Genomic DNA, 6000 nt, shown 5'->3' with positions numbered 1-6000 from the left:
AACAATGAAACAAAAAAAACAGTGTGTAACTTGGAATGGAAGGGGAGATACATTTTTCTGTCCTAGAGAGCCGGTATTGAGAGTGGTGGGTACAGCAGAATTTCACACAAGAAAATTTAGTATATCCTGTATTTTCTGGGTTTTAATTTCTGAACACATTTTAGTGTAAACAAAAAGCAACTGGGGCGACTGGGTGGCTCAGTTGGTTGAGCGTCTGACTTCAGCTCAGGTCATGATCTCATGGTTTGTGAGTTCAAGCCCCACGTCGGGCTCTGTGCTGACAGCTCAGAGCCTGGAGCCTGCTTTGGATTCTGTGTCTCCCCCTCTCTCTGGTTCTCCCATGATCTTGCTCTGTCTCTCTCTGTCTCTCAATGGTAAATACACATAAAAAAAAAAAAAAAAGCAACTGAAAACCACGTTCTGATCATCCTTCCTGAGCTCATTCCCACTCCTGTCTCCCCATGTCGGTAAATGGCCCCTGAAGCCACCAGTTGCTCAAGCCAGACACGGAAGTAGCCCTTGGTTCTCCCTCCTCCTCATCTCCCACATACAATCCATCAGCAAGCGTTGTCCATTGCACTTAGAAAGTCTGTCTCCAGTCCTTCCACTCTTTTCTCATCTTCTCTGATTTTGCTTTTGTCCAAAACAGTAAAATGAATGGCAATCCGAAGGGAGGGAGTGAAGAACTTTCTCAGAAGTACAGATATTTGGGAAACACTACAATTGGAGTAGAAGGAAAGCAGATAGAAGAGAAGCTGAAAAGGTGGGAGAAAGATTGGTATATGGAAAGAATCTGGACAAAAAACAGACCCCTAAGGTTGATTCTTAAGCATTTCTCAAACTGAAGACAAGAAGAACAGATGTGAACATATGGTGCATTCAGAATGTGTTTCTTGCATTTAGACTATTACAACATGTATGAAACGTTTACCTTTTACAACTTCCAAAGGATTATTGAGATTTCTCTGTAATTTTTGTCAAGCCAAAATCTTCTAGATTAAAAACAAGCAGCTAAACATGTAATAAAATAATTGAGTAATACTTTAGAATTTCTTATTCTTTTTTGTATCAGTTTTTGAATACTTGAGTAAATACAAACTGCATATTTGGGTTCTGTTTTGTTTTGTTTTGGGTATACTCAACTGGATCAAAGATTTCAAAGACCAATATTCAAATTCATTGTGACAGAAACAAGCTTTAAACCTACTATAGGAGACTGTTCACTTGTTCAGACAAGCCAAAATTCAGTTTGGAAAATAGTGATCTACCCCATACTCTCAAAAATTCCTAGAAAAAAAGTGCCTCAATTTTTTCCAGTGATCTTCATTAAATGACCTTTAATTTGGATTTAAGAAACATTAATATTTATTAAGTTCAAGGCATAGTCATGTATTAAAAGATAATTTTTAGAAGAGGATATAGCATGACTTTCATACAGATATAAAATGAACATGTGTCAAAGCTTTTTTTTTATTCATTAATTAATGAAGGGACCAGAAGATATTACAATTGGTCAAAGGAGAATTAAAAGAACCACATATATATAGCATTAGGAATGGAGAAATAAATTTGCTTAACAAATGTTAAACTTCAAAACTGCTCAATATCCACAGAGCAATAATCAACTGAATCCCAATGAGACACAATTTGCATTTCTATGGACAAAAATCATTTGCATTACTATAAGTATTATATAACTTAGAGCAATGTAAAATAACTCAAAGACAATAAAAGATTCAGAGACCCGATAGAATCAGATAATCTGGACAATGCCTAGTTTTCCATTGAAGACAACTACAATATCTGGGTCCATTTCTAAGTCTTTCACAAGTTTTCTCTACAAATAATACAAAAAGTACTAACTCCCTGTGTCCCAACGCATAAAATCTAGAAGGAGAGGAATGAAGAAGACAAAGATAAACATAATAACTGAATAGATTATAAAGCACAGTGGGATATATCCCAAAAGACTGAGCTGATAATTTCCCAAAACACACAGTATGCACAAGTAAAGAAGATATCTGTTCTGATTGGACGGAGCCTTTGCTGAATGCATACTTAAGCACAGACAGAAACAAAGTACTATGAGAAATCAGAGAAAGGAGTTATATTCCCATAAGGAGCCATGTGCTTACTTTATGGAAGAGGCAAAATGGAGCAGGCATTAAAGGAGAAAGTTCTTCTGATCATGGTAATTATTTCACAGACTGTGCATATATCAAACCATCACATTGTACACTAGAAATATAAACAATTGTATCTGTCAGTCATACCTCAATAAAACCAAGGCAGGGAGGGGTGAAGAAGATAGGTTATAAACAAGCAGAGTATAAGATGCAAGGAAAAAAGTATTTTAAGCTAAGGAAGTAGTAAGAGAAAAGTGACATATATATAATGTTCCTGGCTTGTGGGTTAGCATGGCTGAATGAAATAAGAGCTAAAGAGAAGAAATGGCAGTTTAGGCCAAACCACAAACAACTCTAAACATGTTAAAAGGCTGGGAATTCATTATACCCCAACAGGGAACCACCAAAGATTTTAGGCAGGGAAATGACAAGACCAAATATAAGCCTCAAACAACTCAAGCAGCAATTGGCAAAAAAAAAAGAGATAGAAAAGGTGAGACGTTAGAGGAAGGAGTTCAGTGGGAATCTTTTGCAATGATCAGGTTGGAGCCTGAACTAGAGCATTCTAGGGAGAAGGAAAGGGCTTTGAGGAAGCCAGAATAAACAGGATACGGTGATTCACTAAGGAAGTGATTTGGGGGTTTTGACTGTGTACCCAGTATCAGTTATAATTTCAGCATGTACCCCTCCAAGTAATGCACATTTTTTAGTTATAAAATATGTACTGCTCTACTAATGAACTAATATTATACATGTAATTTGAAACATTCATATGTGCTCGCAAACTTTTTTTTGCTCTTAAGGAGAGTGGTTTAATTCATGTTTGGATGCTTAATTTCTAAATGGCTTGTTAATTTTGATGGCTTCATATTAGTAGTAACTTTCACCTCAAAGCACCATGTATTTACAGCAAGATCTATGGTTTACAATGAGCAAATGAAAATTCTCATTTCAAACAATCTTGATAACTTCAAAATTTTTTCCGATTTCTTACAGGTTAAAGTGGTCCATATCTATGTATGTCATGGGTGATATATAATCTATGTATATATCTGTTATATCTGTATGTGTATATATGATAAATTAAAAACATGTAATACAGCTGATGAAGAGTTTGTATTAGTTATAGAAGATTCCATTCTATATATTCTTATTTGCTAGTGATCTTATCTTATCTTATGTTTACTTATTTTTGAGAGAGAGAGAGAGAAGGCAAGCAGGGGAGAGGCAGAGAGATAGACAGGGAGACACAGAATCTAAAACAGGCTCCAGGCTCTGAGTTGTCAGCACAGAGCCCGATTCAGGGCTCAAACTCACAGACTGAGAGATCATGACCTGAGCTGAAGTTGGTCACTTAACCAACTGAGCCACCCAGGTGCACTGCTAGTGCTTTTATAATTAGAATCATCTTCAATTCCCATTCACCACAGGGATTTTTAAAGTCACTTTCTATTTTGTGAGTTTAAGTTAAAGTAGATAATATAATCTGTGAATCCATTTGCTAGGTTCATAGGCACAGTATGCTTAAAGTAAAAATTTAAGTGAGCCATTGTTGACCTCTTCACAAGTGTGAATTCTCACACTCCCTTCAGGATTCCTCTCCAAGTACACTTGACATAACTCTACATATAGACCAAGTTAGAGTACTGGGGAAGCACTTACATGAAATCATAATAAAACCCTGTTTTATTGTAGTTAGGAATGTTGAAATAAGTTTCTAGGCCTAACATGAGCCATTCCTGCTCAGGGGTGCCATAACAACAAACCAAAACTTAGATAAGTTTTGTGTTTCTCTATACGCCCAACTTAACCAGAAGTGCAGTGAAGCCAATTCCCAAAAGCCAAGCTAGCTCTGGGCTATATACTTATTTCCTTGTTTCTTTTCATGCCAAAAAGGCTGACTATGTGACTCCAGCCAATCAAATAGTTTCTTTTCTTTCTTTTTTTTTTTTTTTCTCTTCCGTGTTCTTTATTTTTTATCCTATCAAAATTTCTAGGGGAGCCTGGGTGGCTCAGTCAGTTAAGCATCTGACTTCGGCTCAGGACATGATCTCACAGTTGGTGGGTTCAAGCCCCACAACAGGCTCTGTACTGACAGCTCAGAACCTGGAGCCTGCTTTGGATTCTGTGTTTCCCTCTCTCTCCACCCCTCCTCTGCTCACACTCTGTCTCTGTCTCTCAAAAATGAATAAATGTTAAAAAAATTTTTTAAATAAAATAAAAATTCCTTGAGTTCCACCCCATTTTGCAGGTCTATGAAAGGAGCTATCCACTTCATGACGTGGACGTTGTTCTTATCACCTAAAGTAACTTTTGAAATCATTCTTAATGGAAATTAACTATAAATAGAAGTTTTAGCACTTTATTCTGACTATCAAATGGCTCATCTGTGATCACAGCCCCAACTGAAAACCAATACTTCAGATTAGGTAGAGGAGAAAGATGAGTCAAAGATTAGCAGGCATGACTTGAGGATAGTGGTGCCAATAAACTAAATGGTAAACATAATAGGATGAATGGGCTTTGAAGGAAAATACAACTGGTTTCCAGCACACTGAGTCTGAGGTACCCTGAGATACTCAGTGAAGCTATTCCTGAGATATGTAAAAGAGGTCTGAAGCACATGAGAGGAATCCAAGTTGGATGCATGAATCCAGTGTGACAGTTGAGGTCATCTTGCAACATAGGTTTCCCAAGAAGAAAAGTAAGCATACAACAAAACTCTGAAAAGGACTTCCATATAAGGGCTTTGAAAAAGCAAGAGCATTTTTTTTGGAGATGCAGGAGAAAGGAAAGAAGGAAGACAGAAGACAGTAGTGGCATAGAAGGCATAAAGAGACTTTAAGAAAGCAAATATTCCAACAGTGCTATGCAGTCAAGAAGGATAAAGCTAAGATAAAGACACTGGATTTGGTAACTTAGGATGTGGCTGACATTTGAAAGAGTGGTTCAAGTAAAATAATAGGAACAGAAGTCAGTTTTCAAGTGCTTAAAAATCAATGGTAAAAAAAAAATGGAAACAGTAACTATAGATTGTTCCATCAAGAAGTTTGATAGGGAGAAGACAGATTGTATAGTGAGTTAAGGAAAGTACTTTAAATAGGAAACATTTGAGCTTGTATGTAGAGCAAACAGTGAAGAAGGAAAAATTGAAGGTAGAAATAAAGGGAAACTTATGAGACCAAGTTCTCCAATGAAATAGTATACCAAGACATTGATGAAAGAGACAGCTTTGGGAAAAGGAAGAAGGAATTTTTCAGATCAGAAAAGAACTATAATTAATATACTGTATTGCATATTTCAAAGTTGCTAAGAGAGTAGATCTTAAAGTTCTCATCACAAGAAAAACACTTGGTAACTATGCATGGTGACTGATGTTAACTAGATTTATTGTGGTGATCATTCTGTAATGCTGTGTATATAAATGCTGTCATAATGTTGTACATCTGAGATTAATATGTTATATGTCAATTATACCATAATAAAAAAATTAGATCACTATAAACAGTATGCATGGATACAGTGAAGCAGGAACACTTTATACCAGAAGAGTCTCACCTCGAAACTGTGCGGCTCTTACTGCACTGGCTGCTCCATTTCAGTCTCCTTTTGCTATCTTCTTTGTCCCTGTGACCTCCTGTGGAACAATGAAAATAGACGTTTGGGAAGAAGAAGAAGAAGAAGAAGAAGAAGAAGAAGAAGAAGAAGAAGAAGAAGAAGAAGAAGTAGGAAGGGGTGGGGAGAGGGATAAAATGTGGTCGTTTTTGCTTTGCTTTTAAGTAATGCACGGTTGAAATATTCCTATCAAATAGTTTCTCTTTTTGTCAGATTATTAAGGTTGATGTAACCTGCAGAGCATTAGTAAACATTCTGG

Source organism: Hyaena hyaena, unplaced genomic scaffold (genome assembly GCF_003009895.1).
Source record: "Hyaena hyaena isolate Hyena2069 unplaced genomic scaffold, ASM300989v1 scaffold_109, whole genome shotgun sequence".
In the NCBI taxonomy this organism is placed as follows: Eukaryota; Metazoa; Chordata; class Mammalia; order Carnivora; family Hyaenidae; genus Hyaena; species Hyaena hyaena.
Note: the sequence above shows the minus strand (reverse complement) of the source record.